This window comes from Schistocerca piceifrons, chromosome 2 (genome assembly GCF_021461385.2).
Source record: "Schistocerca piceifrons isolate TAMUIC-IGC-003096 chromosome 2, iqSchPice1.1, whole genome shotgun sequence".
Classification (NCBI taxonomy): domain Eukaryota; kingdom Metazoa; phylum Arthropoda; class Insecta; order Orthoptera; family Acrididae; genus Schistocerca; species Schistocerca piceifrons.
The window spans coordinates 320,803,376-320,820,932 of record NC_060139.1 but is presented as its reverse complement, the minus strand read 5'-3'; the positions used below and the strand labels follow the sequence as shown (position 1 = coordinate 320,820,932).

Genomic DNA, 17,557 nt, shown 5'->3' with positions numbered 1-17,557 from the left:
GCTGAAGATAGACGTTGACTGTGGATATTATATCACCGACACAGTCCCTTTGACTGTTCAGAGATGTCACTAAACCCGCCCAAAGACGTAAACAACCATGCACGAGCAGCGCCTATGAGACGGAGGGAGTCCGACAGCCGATCTTCTCCTTCTTCTGCTGATTATCCATTAATGGATGTTGGCGACCACATGTTGCATCTTTCTTCTGTGAACTGCAGTATGTAATAGATGGTCTACATTTCGTAGCCCTATCCACTGCTTTATATTGTCCAACCAGGATGTTCTTCTTCGCCCTTGTCTTCTTTTTCGTTCAATCTTCCCTTCTATTATTAACTGCAGAAGCATATATTTGGTGTTCCGTACTATATGTCCTAGGTATTCAGTTTTTCTTCTTTTAAGCACTGTCAACATTTCTCGCTGCCTGTCCATTCGCTCCAGTACTTCGGTGTTGGTTATTCTTGCACTCCACGGTACTTTAGGAATTCTGCGATAAATCCACATTTCAAAGGTCTCTGACTTCTTCGTTGTTGTCATATTTAGTGTCCATCCTCCAGAGCCATATAGAAGCACGGACCAGATGTAGCATTTTACAAATCGGACTCTAAGGTTTAGGTCTAGGTCTGTACTTGTAAGAATATTCTTAAATTTTATGAAGGCGTTTCAGGCCTTCTCTATGCGACATTTTATTTCCAAGTCTGTTCACCAGTTTTCACAAAGCCAGGCTCCGTGGTGTTAAAACTTGTTGACTCTTTGTATTACAGGCCCTTGAAATTGTAGATTTGCATCTTTGAATGAGTAGGACTCTCGTGTGACAATCATAAAATTCGTCTTTTTGATGTTAATATTCAGACCTTGAGTATTGCTGTAATCGCCTGCTATGTTGACGAGTTGTTGAAGGTCAGCTAAATTATCAGTACCGTGTCATCAGGATAGCGAATGTTGTTGACATACACTCCGTTAACCTTTATGCCTTTTGCTACATCATCAAGTGCCTCCTGAAAAATACTCTCAGAGTATAAGTTAAATGACAGGGGTGACAGTATGCATCCTTGTCGGACTCCCCTACATATATTAACCAAATCTGTGACCTCACTATCAAATTTAACCTGCGCTGTCTGATTCCAATATAAATTCTCTATACAGCGGATATCTTTCTCATCTATATCAATTCTTTTGAGAATTTCCTGAGTTTATGGTGCTGTACTCTATCGAATGCTTTTTCATAGTCAATAAAACAGAGGCTTACATTTACCCTGATCATAGCAGTTTTGTACTAGAACGTGTAGTGCGGCTATTGCTTCTGTTCTACCTAAACCTTTCCTAAATCCAAACTGTGTCTCACTTACGATTTTCTCATTTTTCGTATAGCCCTTGATGGATGACTCTCAGAAATATTTTCAGAGAATGGGTCATAAGACTAATGAGTCTGTGATCTTCACATCTTCTCGCATTTCTCTTCTTTGGTAAGGGAATGAAAGTTGATAATAAGGAGGTACACGGCTGTTGTTGTCTGTAGTTCAACCATGCCTAGACGGTCAATACGGCGGTTCGATCTCCTCCACATTGTTTCCTTTGTTTAAAAATGGTTCAAATGGCTCTGAGCACTATGGGACTCAACTGCTGAGGTCATTAGTCCCCTAGAACTTAGAACTAGTTAAACCTAACTAACCTAAGGACATCAAAAACATCCATGCCCGAGGCAGGATTCGAACCTGCGACCGTAGCGGTCTTGCGGTTCCAGACTGCAGCGCCTTTAAACCGCACGGCCACTTCGGCCGGCTGTTTCCTTTGTGCCAGGAAGGCTTCTTAACAAGGAAAGCGTCCAGGCGTCTCTGAGTGAACCAAAGCGATGTTGTTCTGACATGGAGGAGATACAGAATGACAAGAACTGTCGATGACATGCCTCGCTCAGGCCGCCCAAGGGCTACTGCAGTCGATTGGATTGGATTGTTTGGGGGAAGTGACCAAACACCCGAGGTCATCGGTCTCATCTGATTAGGAAAGGAAGGGGAAGGAAATCGGCCGTGCCCTTTCAAAGGAACCATCCCGGCATTTGCCTGGAGCGATTTAGGGAAATCTCGGAAAACCCAAATCAGGATGCCGAACGCGGGATTGAACCGTCGTCCTCCCGAATGCGAGTCCAGTGTTACTGCAGTGGATGACTGCTACCTACGGATTATAGCTCGGAGGAACCCTGACAGCAACGCCACCGTGTTGAATAATACTTTTCGTGCAGCCACAGAACGTCGTGTTACGACTCAAACTGTGCATAATAGGCTGCATGATGCGCAACTTCACTCCCGACGTCCATAGCGAGGGCCATCTTTGCAACCACGACACCACGCAGCGCGGTACAGATGGGCCCAACAACATGCCGAATGTACCGCTCAGGATGGCATCACGCTCTCTTCACCGATGAGTGTCGCATGTGCCTTCAACCAGACAATCGTCGGAGGCGTGTCTGGAGGCAACCCGGTCAGGCTGAAGGCCTTAGACACACTGTCCATCGAGTGCACCAAGGCGGAGGTTCCCTGCTGTTTTGGGGTGGCATTACGTGGGGCCGACGTACGCCGCTGGTGGTCATGGAAGGCGCCATAACGGCTATATGATACTATCAAAATTTTCTCTGGTTTCTGTTCTCAAGGAAGAATGGGCTACCATTCCCCCACAAACCTTGAGGTTCATTTAAAGTGTCCCCAGTAGAGATGGGCAAACTCGTTCATCCTTGGGAACTAGTTCACTACTGATCGTTCTTTTTTGGGAACCGTTCATTTTTACTCGTTCACCGTTCATTTGTGCTTGGTATATGGTTCTTATGAAAAACTGAAAACTAGTAGTGTAGGTGACTGAAGGATGGAGGGCACCAAGAGGGGACACTTGCCTCCCCCCTGGAGTATAGAGTTTTTATTCATTACAGAATTCTTATAAACGTTTAGAAGTAATTTCTGTAATTCTGCAGAACCTCTCGTTTAGCCAACCGTAGCCTTGTGTGGCTGATCGCAGGGAAATAATATAGGGTGGCGCACGGAAAACCGGCCCCGAGTACAGACTGCTCGCCAATTACGCACGATGTGTTGCCAGTTACGAGCAGATACAACAAACAGACAAACGTGTAATAATTAGGCAGTGAAGAAATAACAAGCTAATGCAAGCAACAATTGCGAAACAATCGATGACGATGTGTAGAAAGCTGGAGAAGAGAACATGAAAATCTCACGCGACGCGCATGTAGTCTTGTAAACCTGTTGGTGGCTGTTTCCCAATTTAATAGACCGCAAGTGTCTTGTATAAAATTCTTCGTTTCGATTTCTACTACATAGCTATGCTACGTTGTAAACAATAATCGTTTCCACCGTATATATACTTCACGTTGTCTCTGAGTTCGTAGGCGAAGTAGAGACTTTATGGAAGCATAAAATAAAATGTGGTTTTCTCATACTTGCGCCAGACGCTTAGTAAAAATTAGGTTTTTATGTTTCATTATTAAAGTTAATGCAGCAATAATAATAATAAGTAAGTTCGCAGCAGTAAAGTTTTTTTGTTTGAAAGCTCCTTCTGAACAAATGTTTTTGAGATAATAAGTAAATACGATTTTATGGCAATCAGTCTTTTCAAATAGAGAGGCACCGCTTTTCCTACTGAGCCAAAATGACCCACAAACCGCTTTTTTTTTTTCAAAGAAACCAAACTAGCAGGTAATGCAAATATGGAAACAACCAAACTGAAAAATAATTAGAGCCTTCCTAAATGTAATGTTTTGTATATGAAAGATACACGAAAATTGTTTTCTATGAATTTTCTTGCACTAAAAATTAAGCAAATTATTGAAAGTTAGCTGCTAAATCAAGTCGATGAAACCAAAAAATACATGAATAACAAAAAAAACTTGCCTTGTTATAAGAATGTCTTCTGCTGTTCATCGTTATAATGAAGTAAGCTGATATGCCCTTTTGTTACCTGAAGATACGTACCTATTACAGACAACGTAATTATTGTGTAATTTACGTAACTATAAAATACTTTTTGATTACCGGTCGTAGACGCTGAATAGCCAGAACCAAGTGCAAAAACAGTTTGGAGCACATGTAAAATAGGCGAGCTCAGTGAACGAAACGAGCAACTGGATACTGAACTGACTAGGACCAGTCGGCAGTGGAACTGAGACAGGTGGTCATGCGAAGAACGACGAGTGCGGAAAAGGGAAACCGAGACTGAGACGAGCATGCGACCGAGGCTGGAACGAGAACTGCCGAAGAGACCGCCGCGACCGAAGTGAACTAGTGAGCTATGAACCGATCGTTCCTCTTTCCCGGGAACTATAAGTAGAACGCCGCGACCGAATTGAACTATGAACCGATCGTTCCTCGTTCCCGAGAACTATAAGTAGACCGCCGCGACCGAAGTGAAGTATGAACCGATCGTTCCTTGGAATTCGTTCCTCGGTCCTTTCGTTCATCTTGGTGAACCGTTCCTTTGCACCCCTTCGTTCGTGAACTACCCATCTCTAGTCCCCAGCCGAGTTCAAACCGTCATAAAAGTGAAGAGTAGGCACACCCATAATAATGTCCACTAACTGGTGTCCGAATATTTTTTATCTGTAACTGAGATGAGTAGCGAAACAGTTCCTCCAGGATGTCGAGATGGAATCTACACACTACATCCACCTCATAACAATATTTATCGGGGCTACATAGTAAATTGGTTCGATACCTGAGTAGGTGCCGGCGGGCGGAATGGGCGTGCGCGGTTCGGCCTGTGGTTCCCAGTGGCGTGGCCAGCGGTATCCCCACTGCCAGCACAGCGGGCTCCTCGTGGGCGTCGGCAATGGCGACGGCGTCACTTCGTTCCGGTGGCAGCCCAGCACGGGGCGCGGCCGCGGGCGCAGAACGGCGGCAGCAGGCGGTGCCGCGGGCGGCGGGGGCGGAGGCTGTGGGGGCGGCGGGGGTGGCGGCTCCCACGGGTCCCCGGGCAGCTGCCACCAGAGCGGCGCGCGCGCCACGTCGGTCCTGGCGACACAGCGCCAGCACCTCGCTGACGGCTCACTGCCCTAGCACCAGCGTGCATTACTGCTGCACCCCATTTCCTACGCACGCGCAACGCAACTCTGAAATTTGTCAACAAAGTAAGCGTAGTGCCAACTACAGTCAAAATCACTTCATGAGCAGTGACTTGGTTTCAAAAATTCTATAGCTTTCAAGCGAGTTCAAGTTAACAGAAGGCTTTTACGTAGGCGGCGCTCTGAAATTTCAACATGAAAAATGGCATTATAAACCACCGGAATGTACTTTTCAGATTGTAATAGTTGTTAACGTCTATATGGTCCAGTCACATTAATATGATCACTGCCTGTGTTCGAAGTCAATCACTCACAGAGGCCAGGTGACATCACGAGCAAAGGAGAATATACAGGGTGGTCCATTGACAGGCCGGCCGAGGTGGCCGAGCGGTTCTAGGCGCTACAGTCTGGAACCGCGCGACCACTACGGTCGCAGGTTCGAATCCTGCCTCGTTGACAGTGACCGGGCCAAATATCTCACGAAATAAGCACCAAACGAAAAAACTACAAAGAACGAAACTCGTCTACCTTGAAGGGAGAAACCAGATGGCGCTATGGTTGGCCCGCTATATGGCGCTGCCATAGGTCAAACGGATATCAACTCCGTTTTTTTAAATAGGAAGCCCCATTTTTTTTACATATTCGTGTAGTACGTAAAGAAATATGAGTGTTTTAGTTGGACCACATTTTTCACTTTGTGATAGATGGCGCTGTAATAGTCACAAATGTATACGTACGTGGTATCGCGTAACATTCCGTCAGTGCGGACGGGATTTGCTTCTTGATACATTACCCGTGTTAAAATGGACCGTTTACCAATTGTGGAAAAGATAGATATCGTGTTGATGTATGGCTATTGTGATCAAAATGCCCACAATGGCTGCGACAAGTGGAACATCAGCGACCTTGACGGGTTAATGTATGGTGCGGCATTATGGGAGGAAGGATAATTGGCCCCCATTTTATCGATGGCAATCTAAATGGTGCAATGTATGCTGATTTCCTACGTAATGTTCTACCGATGTTACTACAAGATGTTTCACTGCATGACAGATTGGCGATGTACTTCCAACATGGATGTCCGGCACATAGCTCGCGTGCGGTTGAAGCAGTATTGAATAGCATATTTCATGACACTTGGATTGGTCGTCGAAGCACGTTCACCGGATCTGACGTCCTCGGATTTCTTTCTGTGGGGAATATTGAAGGGTATTTGCTATGGTGATCCACTGACAACGCCTGACAACATGCGTCAGCGCATTGTCAATGCATGTGCGAACATTACGGAAGACGAACTACTCACTGTTGAGAGGAATGTCGTTACACATACTGCCAAATGCATTGAGGTTGACGGACATCATTTTGAGCATTTATTGCATTAATGTGGTATTTACAGGTAATCACGATGTAACATCATGCGTTCTCAGAAATGATAAGTTCACAAAGGTACATTTATCGCATTGGAACAACCGAAATAAAATGTTCAAACGTACCTACGTTCTGTATTTTAATAAAAAGACCTACCTGTTACCAACTGTTCGTCTAAAATTGTGAGCCATATGTTTGTGACTATTACAGCGCCATCTATCACAAAGCGAAAAAAGTGATTCAACTAAAATATTCATATTTCTTTACGTACTACACGAATATACAGGGTGATTCAAAAAGAATACCACAAATTTAGGAATTTAAAACTCTGCAACGACAAAAAACAGAGCTAAGCACTATCTGTCGGCGAATTAAGGGAGCTATAAAGTTTCATTTAGTTGTACATTTGTTCGCCATTTCAGCCAATAAAGTTTTTGGTCCCTTTTTCTTCGAAGGTGCTACTGTAACTGGACTACAGTATCTGGAGATGTTAGAGAATTGGCTGTTCCCTCAGCTCGAACAAGAAGCACAACAATTCATATTTCAGCAGGATGGAGTGCCACCACATTGGCACTTATCTGTCCGTAACTGCCTGAACGTCAACTACCCGAGGCGATGGATCGGCCGCCAGGCAGCCCGTGACAGAGCACTTCATCACTGGCCTCCAAGAAGCCCTGATCTTACCCCCTGCGATTTTTTCTTATGGGAGTATGTTAAGGATATGGTGTTTCGGCCACCTCTCCCAGCCACCATTGATGATTTGAAACGAGAAATAACAGCAGCTATCCAAACTGTTACGCCTGATATGCTACAGAGAGTGTGGAACGAGCTGGAGTATCGGGTTGATATTGCTCGTGTGTCTGGAGGGGGCCATATTGAACATCTCTGAACTTGTTTTTGAGTGAAAAAAAACCTTTTTAAATACTCTTTGTAATGATGTACAACAGAAGGTTATATTATGTTTCTTTCATTAAATACACATTTTGAAAGTTGTGGTATTCTTTTTGAATCACCCTGTATAATAAAAAATGGGGGTTCCTATTTAAAAAAACGCAGTTGATATCCGTTTGACCTATGGCAGCGCCATCTAGCGGGCCAACCATACCGCCATCTGGTTTCCCCCTTCAAGGTAGACGAGTTTCGTTCTCTGTAGTTTTTTCGTTTGACGCTTATTTCGTGAGATATTTGGCCCGGTCACGATCAATGGACCACCCTGTATTCATCGTGTTGGGGAGATGTGGACAACACTGCAATCATTGCCGTACAGCGGAAACGGACCGGTTTATCTGATGTCCAAAAGGATAATCACTGTCGTTTGGGCAAAGTGTGGAAGCAGTTTCGAAACCGGGAAGTTCGTCAACTGTTCGCATACTGTCATGGTTAAAGTATACTGTGCATGGTAAAATGGCACTATCCAAAACTGGCGCTGAGGTAACCGTGGTGCATCTCGGGCCACAGACGACAGGGGTAAACGACAGTTGTGGAAATGTGTGTGGGCGAATAGACTTGCAACTGTTTACCAACTGACTGCCCGGATAAACCAACGGGTTACTAACAGTGTCTCCTAAACTATAGCTCAGCGAACGTTGCTACGTATGGGCCTCCGCAGCAGACACTGGTTCATGTACCCATGCACACTGCTGTTCATCGATGACGAAGGCTGGTATTTTTTTGACAGTGCCGCAACTGCACGTCCACTGCGTGGTGACAGGTGGCCTTCTCAGCTGAATCACGGTTTATGCTCCATCGTACAGCTGGCCGTTGACGTGTAAGGTAGAAACATCGGAAAGCAAACGCCCTGCAACCAGCAGAAAGCATTATGGTTTGGGTAATATTTTCGTGCCATTCTCTGGGTGATCTTCTCATTCTGGAAGGCACAACGGATCGACATAAGTATGCGTCTATCCTTGGGGACAATGTCCACCCCTACATGCGGTTCGTTTTTTCCACGGTACGATGGCACCTACCAGCAGAACAATGCAACGTGTCACACAGCTGGAGATGTTCGTGCATGGTTCTGAGAGCACCATGATGAGTTTACCATACTGCCCTAGCCATCAAGCGCCCTGAATTTTAACGCTATCGAGAATCTGTGGGACCATCTCAGCCGAGAAACCTAGTGCAGCTATGGCCAAGACAATGGAGTCGACATGGCTCCACATCCCTGTTGGCACTTTCCAAAACGTCAATGTTTCTCCTCCTAAACGTCCTGCACTGCAAAAGGTGGCTATTCAGGCTTTTGACAAATGGTCACATTAATGTGGCTCAACAGTGTAGTTCCTTGACGCCTCAGTATGTGTCCTACGTGGTGCATTCAAGTCATAACATCTCTTCTTTTTTCTTAAACATGCGGTTTGTTTCAAAATATGCATTCATTTGTTGTGAATGTGGGGCAGAGATTACAGCACTGTATGGTGTACAGAACTCTTATCAGCAACGGCGACAGCGAGGACTGTTTATGATACTTAAAGTGGAGACGTTTACATCACACTCACAGCGTGTAATTATTCGTTTTCTCCATTTGCCTGATGTGACACCGGCTGAAATTTATTATCAGTTGCGTGAGACAATGGTTGCAACAGTGCAAAAAAGGCAGAGTGTCACGCGACAACAAACCAATACAATCTTGGGCTCGCAGTAACCGGTCTAACAGCATGTCGAGCGAGTGGAGACAGTTGCTTCGGAGCATAGAACACAGGATACAGGTTGGCTGGCAGCTTTTCTAGGAGCTCTTTGCGGTGTGGGGGAGTAGCCATGTATGTGAAAAACGATATCCCATTTGAGTCAATTGATGTTTCAAAGTACTGCACTGAAAAGGTGTTTGAATGTTGTGCAGGTGTGGTTAAATTTAGTGGAGCTAAACTTCTTACTGTTGTTATTTATAGATCCCCAGACTCCGTTTTCGCAACATTTTTGCTAAAGCTAGAGCTGGTTCTTGGTTCACTTTACAGGAAATACAAAAAGTTAGTTATATGTGGTGACTACAATATTAATTGTATAAGTGATTGTGCAAGGAAGAGGATGCTGGTAGACCTCCTTAATTCATGTAATCTTATGCAAACCGTATTCATTCGAACGAGAGTGCAAGGGAACAGTAGAACAACCATAGACAATATTTTTGTTCATTCCTCATTACTAGAAGGGCATTCTGTTAGCAAAAAGGTGAATGGCCTTTCAGATCATGATGCACAAATTTTAACTCTAAAAGATTTTTGCGCTGCAACACATGTTAAATATAGTTATCAACTTTTTAGGAAAGCTGATCCGGTTGCTGTAGAGACCTTTGTAAACCTTATCAAAGAACAAGAGTGGCAAGATGTTTATAGTGCTGATACAGTAGACGATAAATATAATGCTTTCCTCAAGACTTTTCTCGTGCTCTTTGAAAGTTGCTTTCCGTTACAACGTTCAAAACAGGGTACTAGCACAAACAGGCAGCCTGGGTGGCTGACTAAAGGGATAAGAATATCTTATAGAACAAAGTGGCAATTACAGGGTGTTTCAAAAATGACCGGTATATTTGAAACGGCATTAAAAACTAAACGAGCAGCGATAGAAATACACCGTTTGTTGCAATATGCTTGGGACAACAGTACATTTTCAGGCAGACAAACTTTCGAAATTACAGTAGTTACAATTTTCAACAACAGATGGCGCTGCGGTCTGGGAAACTCTATAGTACGATATTTTCCACATATCCACCATGCGTAGCAATAATATGGCGTAGTCTCTGAATGAAATTACCCGAAACCTTTGACAACGTGTCTGGTGGAATGGCTTCACATGCAGATGAGATGTACTGCTTCAGCTGTTCAGTTGTTTCTGGATTCTGGCGGTACACCTGGTCTTTCAAGTGTCCCCACAGAAAGAAGTCACAGGGGTTCATGTCTGGCGAATAGGGAGGCCAATCCACGCCGCCTCCTGTATGTTTCGGATAGCCCAAAGAAATCACACGATCATCGAAATATTCATTCAGGAAATTAAGGAGGTCGGCCATGCGATGTGGCCGGGCACCATCTTGCATAAGCCACGAGGTGTTCGCAGTGTCGTCTAAGGCAGTTTGTACCGCCACAAATTCACGAAGAATGTCCAGATAGCGTGATGCAGTAATCGTTTCGGATCTGAAAAATGGGCCATTGATTACTTTGGAAGAAATGACGGCCCAGACCAGTACTTTTTGAGGATGCAGGGACGATGGGACTGCAACATGGGGCTTTTCGGCTCCCCATATGCGCCAGTTCTGTTTATTGACAAAGCCGTCCAGGTAAAAATAAGCTTCGTCAGTAAACCAAATGCTGCCCACATGCATATCGCCGTCATCAATCCTGTGCACTATATCGTTAGCGAATGTCTCTCACGCAGCAATGGTAGCGGCGCTGAGGGGTTGCCGCGTTTGAATTTTGTATGGATAGAGGTGTAAACTCTGGCGCATGAGACGATACGTGGACGTTGGCGTCATTTGGACTGCAGCTGCAACACGGAGAACGGAAACCCGAGGCCGCTGTTGGATCACCTGCTGCACTAGCTGCGCGTTGCCCTCTGTGGTTGCCGTACGCGGTTGCCCTACATTTCCAGCACGTTCATCCGTCACGTTCCCAGTCCGTTGAAATTTTTCAAACAGATCCTTTATTGTATCGCTTTTCGGTCCTTTGGTTACATTAAACCTCCGTTGAAAACTTCGTCTTGTTGCTACAACACTGTGTTCTAGGCAGTAGAATTCCAACACCAGAAAAATCCTCTGTTCTAAGGAATAAACCATGTTGTCCACAGCACACTTGCACGTTGTGAACAGCACACGCTTACAGCAGAAAGACGACGTACAGAATGGCGCACCCACAGACTGCATTGTCTTCTATATCTTTCACATCACTTGCAGCGCCATCTGTTGTTGAAAATTGTAACTACTGTAATTTCGAAAGTTTGTCTGCCTGAAAATGTACTGTTGTCCCAAGCATATTGCAACAAACGGTGTATTTCTATCGCTGCTCGTTAAGTTTTTATTGCCGTTGCAAATATACCGGTCATTTTTGAAACACCCTGTATATCAAAACGTTAGAAACAGTCACAATCTAAATGCAGCAGCCCATTATAAACAGTATTGTAAGGTGCTTAAAAAAGTTATTAGGAAGGCAAAAAGTATGTGGTATACAGATAGAATAGCTAAGTCTCATGATAAAATTAAAACCATATGGTCAGTCGTAAAGGAAGTGGCTGGTCTGCAGAGACAGGTCGAGGATATAGAATCAGTGCGTAGTGGGAATGTCCGTGTTACTGATAAGTCGCATATATGTACAGTATTTAATAATTACTTTCTGAATATAGCAGGTGAACTAAATAGAAACCTAGTCCCAACATGGAATCATATAGCGCTCGTAGAAAAAAGTGTTCCGAGACTGTTACCTGAAATGCTCCTCTATGATACTGACAAGAGGGAGATTGAGTTAATAATGAAATCACTAAAGACCAAGAACTCTCATGGATATGACGGGGTATCTAGCAGAATACTGAAGTATTGTTCTATGTATGTTAGCCCAGTACTTAGCCATATCTGTAACTTTTCCTTTAGGAGTGGTCGGTTTCCTGACCGATTAAAGTACTCGCTAGTGAAGCCACTTTATAAAAAGGGAGACAGGGATAATGGTGACAATTATAGACCTATTTCTATGCCATCAGTGTTTGATAAAGTTATCGAGAGGGTTGTATATACAGGGTTACTGGATCATTTAAATTCACATAATTTCCTGTCAAATGTACAGTTTGGTTTTAGAAATGGTTTAACAACTGAAAATGCTATATTCTCTTTTCTCTGTGAGGTTTTGGACGGATTAAATAAAAGGTTAGGAACGTTAGGTGTTTTCTTTGATTTAACGAAGGCTTTTGACTGTGTTGACCACAAAATATTACTGCAGAAGTTGGACCATTATGGAGTAAGGGGAGTAGCTTACAATTGGTTCGCCTCTTACTTTAAGAACAGAAAGTAGAAGGCAATTCTCCGCAATATTGAGAGTGGTAGTGATGTTCAGTCCCAATGGGGCACTGTTAAGTGGGGCGTTCCCCAAGGGTCGGTGCTGGGGCCACTGCTGTTTCTTATTTATATAAATGATATGCCTTCTAGTATTGCAGGTGATTCAAAAATATTTCTGTTTGCTGATGACACCAGCTTGGTAGTGAAGGATCTTGTGTGTAATATTGAAACATTATCAAATAATGTAGTTCATGAAATAAGTTCTTGGCTTGTGGAAAATAATTTGATGCTAAATCACAGTAAGACTCAGTTTTTACAGTTTCTAACTCACAATTCAACAAGAACTGATATTTTGATCAGACAGAATGGGCATTTATAAGCGAGACGGAACAGTTCAAGTTCCTAGATGTTCGGATAGATAGTAAGCTGTTGTGGAAAGGATCTTGTTCAGAAACTAAATGCTGCTTTATTTACCATTAGAACAGTATCTGAAATAAGTGACATTTCAACACTAAAAGTAGTCTACTTAGCATATTTTCATACGCTTATGTAATATGGTATTATTTTTTGGGGTAATTCTTCTGATTCAAAAAGGGTATTTTTGGCTCAAAAACGGGCTGTTCGAGCTATATGTGGTGTATGTTCGAGAACGTCTTGTCGACCCCTATTCAATAGTCTGGGAATTTTGACATTGCCCTCACAGTATATATTTTCTTTAATGTCGTTTGTTGTTAGCAATATTAGCTTATCCCAAGAGTTAGCAGCTTTCACTCAGTTAATACTAGGCGGAAATCAAATTTGCATGTGGAATGCACTTCCTTGACTCTTGTGCAGAAAGAAGTGTACTATTCTGCTGCATCCATTTTCAATAAGCTACCACAAGAACTCAAAATTCTTAGCAGTAGCCCAAACTCTTTTAAGTCTAAACTGAAGAGTTTCCTCATGGCTCACTCCTTCTATTCTGTCGAGGAGCTCCTGGAAGAGCCAAAAAATTAAGCAAATTCCAGTGTCACATTGTTGATTTTCTTTATTTAAACTTAAGACTTGTCGCCTGAATATGTTTCTTATATTTCATTTTATCTGTTTCTACAATCGTGTTATAATTTCATGTATTGACTCGTTCCATGACCATGGAGACTTCTCCTTAATGTGGTCCCACGGAACAATAAATAAATAAATACAATATCGTCTCAAAAGTTGGCATTTTCGTGGGATCTGTGCACACGGCCCTACGTGAAGACATGAAAATGCGGAAGGTGTCCTTCAGGTGGATGCCACGAGTGCTGACGGACGACAACGATTATGAAATGATTTCTCATGTATCTCATTTACCTGACCTGCCTCCTAACAACTTATGGCTTTTTTAACGACGAAAGACACTATCCATGGTCGCACATTCACTATTCGTGATGGTATTGCCTGAGCGATTTTCCAGTTGTCCAATCACACTCGTAAAGGAGCGTTCGGCGTCGACGTTGTGAAAAATATGAGATTACGCCAAGAAGTGAATCAGGTTTCAAGTTTTCGTGTGATTAGTTTGTGTGAAACATAATGAGAGGTATTATAATCTGAATGCACCTCGTATCAACCAATCCCTGCTTTTAATCCAGTAGTGTCATAATGCTCTTTTCTCCCCAATTGGATTCTGTTCCCCTTCATTAGTTATCCGATCGACCTGTCTACTTTTCAGAATTCTTTTCCAGCAACACATTTTTAAAGTTTCTAGTGTCTCCTTGAATGAACTGTGTTGTGTCCACGTGCACGAGACTACACTCAGAAAAAATTCTTAACACTTAAAATATCGTCCCTTCTTTTCCAAAAATGCTTTTCTTGCGATTGCCAGTCTCTATTTTATATCCTCTGCACTCCATCCATCCCCATTTACATCTCAGCCCAAATAACAAAACTCTTATGCCAGTGTTTCATTTCCTAACGTAACTCCTTCAGCATCTCCCGATTTAATTCAATAATATCCCATTATCCTTGTTTTACCTCTCTTGGTATTGACCTTATAAGCTTTTTTTTTTGTCAAGAGACTATCAGATCCGTACAAAAGCTCTTCCAAGTTTTTTTTGCTGTCACTGACAAAATTAAAATGTCATCGGCAGCACTCAACCATTTTTTTTATTTATTCCCCGTGAACGGTATCTCGCTTTCCAAATTTCTCACTGCTCATTGCTCACTGTACAGATCGAATTATGTCATCCATTTAGTGTCGTTTAACTCTTATAGCTGCAGTCTGCTAGTGACCATCATTTAGCAGACATATTTTATCATTACAGCGAACGCTTAATTGGAAACTCCCGTAGCGACAATTACAGAACCACAAATTAATTACCGTCACTACATACGCTGCAGCAAAGACAGATCATTGTAGGGGATGTCGAATCGTAAAAAACTTGCCTGATAACCAGACGTCGGAAGTACACCGTTGTAAAGCTATCTATATTACTTAACTGCTAACCCGGTTCATGGTTCATAGGGCACAAACCAGCTGCAGGCTACCTGTCTAACGGTTCCCAGGAACAACAAAACTTAAGTTTTCATTATGTCATGTACGAGGGTGAGTAAAATGAAAACCTAAAATATTTTTTTAAATATTATTTACTGTGCAGAAGTGATACAAAGCTGTATCACTTTTCAACATAAACTCCCCCACCCTCAATGCAAGTCCTCCAGCGCTTACAAAATGCATAAAAACCTTTAGAAAAAAATTTTCTGTAGGTAGTCCGCGCAACCACTCATGCACCGATTAGCGTACCTCTTCATCAGAACGGAACTTATTTCCTTCCATTGCGTCTTTGAATGGTACAAAAATATGGATATCACGTGGGGCAAGGTCTGTTGAGTATGGTGGATGAGGAAGACACTCAAAATGCAAGTCTGTGATTGTTGCAACTGTTGTACAGTCCTTTCATTGTCATGTCGCAAAAGGACACCTGCTGACAGCAATCCACGTGGCTTTGATTCGATTGCAGGCCGCACATGATTTTTTAGAAGATCTGTGCATGATGCAGTGGTGACAGTGGTCCCTCTAGGCATGTAATGCTCTAAAATGACGCCTTTTTCGTCCCAAAAGATAGTCAGCATAACCTTCCCTGCTGATGGTTCTGTTCAAAACCAGTTTGGTTTTGGTGATGAGGAATGGCGCCATTCCTTGCTCTCTCTCTTCGTTTCCGGTTGGTAGAAGTGAACCCAGGTTTCGTCCCCAGTAACGATTCTTGCAAGGAAGCCATCACCTTCTCGTTCAAAAGGCCGAAAAAATTCTTCACAAGCATGAACACGTTCTCTCATTTTAGGAGTCAGCTGCCGTGGCACCCATCCTGCAGACACTTTGTGAAACTGGAGCACATCATGCACAATGTGGTGTGCTGACCCATGACTAATCTGTAAACATGCTGCAGCGTCATTCAGTGTCACTCGGCGGTTTTCCTTCACTATGGCTTCAACTGCTGCAATGTTCTGTGGAGTCAACTCGTTGTGCCTCACCTGGTCGAGGAGCATCTTCCACTGAAGTCACCATTTCCGAACTTCCTACTCCATTCGTAGTCTTGCTGCTGTGACAAACATGCATCACCGTACTGAACCTTCATTTGTCGATGTATTTCAATAGGTTTCACGCCTTCACTACGCAAAAACCGAAGTGGGGCAGCCATCTTTACACTGATACTGCGACGGTATGTGTGCGTCTGCACTATGCTGCCACCTACAGGCCATTCTGCACGCTGTTTGTAGCACGCTTACCAACTTACAGCATAACGGCGCGAAATTTCGATTTCTTATTACAAATTTAAGGTTTTCATTTGATTCACTATCGTAATTACTGACCGAATTTAAAATTAAATTTATAACATACTCTCATTAAGAGGTACGATCTTATGTTAAGACAAGAATTACAGCCAGAAACTGTCTATGTATCTTGAGATAGCGTAGCTCATGTTGCGCAAGTTAACCAGACTACACTGAGGTAGCAAATGCCACTAGATACCTCATTTCGCCTGGTGTAGCGCAGCAGCTTCATGTGGCATGGACGCAACAAGTCGCTGGAAGTCCCTTGCAAAAATACTGAGCCATGTTGCCTCTACAGACTTCCGTAATTGCGAATGTGTTGCCGATTCAGGATTTTGTGCACGAACTAACCTCTAGATTATGACCCATAATGTTCGGTGTGATTCATGTCGGGCCATCTGGGTGGCCAGATCATTCATTCGAACTGTCCAGAATATTCTTCAAACCAACTGCGAACAATTGTGACCCAGTGACAGGATGCATTGTCATCCATAAAAATGCTGTCGTTTGGGAACATGAAATACATGAATGGCTGCAAATGGTCATTTCCAGTCAATGATCAGTTCAGTTGGACCAGAGGACCCAGTTTATTCCACGTAAACACAGCCGACACCATTACCGAGCCACTACGAGCTTGCAGATGCCTTGTTGACAACATGGGTCCACGGCTTCGTGGAGTCTGCACCACACTGGAACCCTACCATGAGCTGTTATCAACTGAAATTGGGACTCATCCGACGGGGCCACTGTTTTCGAGTCGTCTACGATCAAATCGATATGTGCACGAGCCCCGGAGAGGCGCTGCAGGCGACCCCATGCTGTTAGCAAAGGTTTTCGCGTTGGTTGTCTCCTGTTAGTCCTTTGACGGCACATTTCGCCGCCTTGTCCTAAAGGATACGTTCGTAGTACGTCCCACATTCATTTCTGCGGTTATTCCACACAGTGTTGCTTGTCTGGTAGCACTGACAACTCTACACAAACGCTGCTGCTCTCGGTCGTTAAGTGAAGGCCGTTGGCCAACGATTTGTCCGCTGTAAGAGGTAATGCCTGAAGTTTGGTATTCGCGACACACTCTTGACACTGTGGATCTCAGAATATTGAATTCCCTAACGATTTCCAAAATGGAATGTACCATGCGCCTAGCTCCAACTACCAGTCCGCATTCCTGTCGTACAGCCATAATCACATGAATCATCTAGTACAATGACAGCTCCACCAGTGCACTGCTCTTTCATACCTTGTGTACGCGATACTACAGCCATCTGTATATGTGCATATCACTATCACATGATTTTTGTCACTTCCGTGTATACTCAGTTCAATGTTTCATAATGAGACACTTAGCGACTTCTATTGAACTTTATACATAATTTAAAATC

General features: G+C 43.5%; 1 long non-coding RNA gene across 1 annotated transcript in view; it reads right to left on the bottom strand.

Moving 5' to 3' along the window:
- LOC124777920 overlaps window positions 1-4,861 on the bottom strand; it is a 105,060-nt gene extending 100,199 nt beyond the window's left edge. Inside the window, exon 1 of the long non-coding RNA XR_007015803.1 lies at window positions 4,711-4,861. This is a non-coding gene — a long non-coding RNA (uncharacterized LOC124777920). The remainder of the gene's footprint in view (window positions 1-4,710) is intronic.
- Window positions 4,862-17,557: the final 12,696 nt, after the last annotated feature.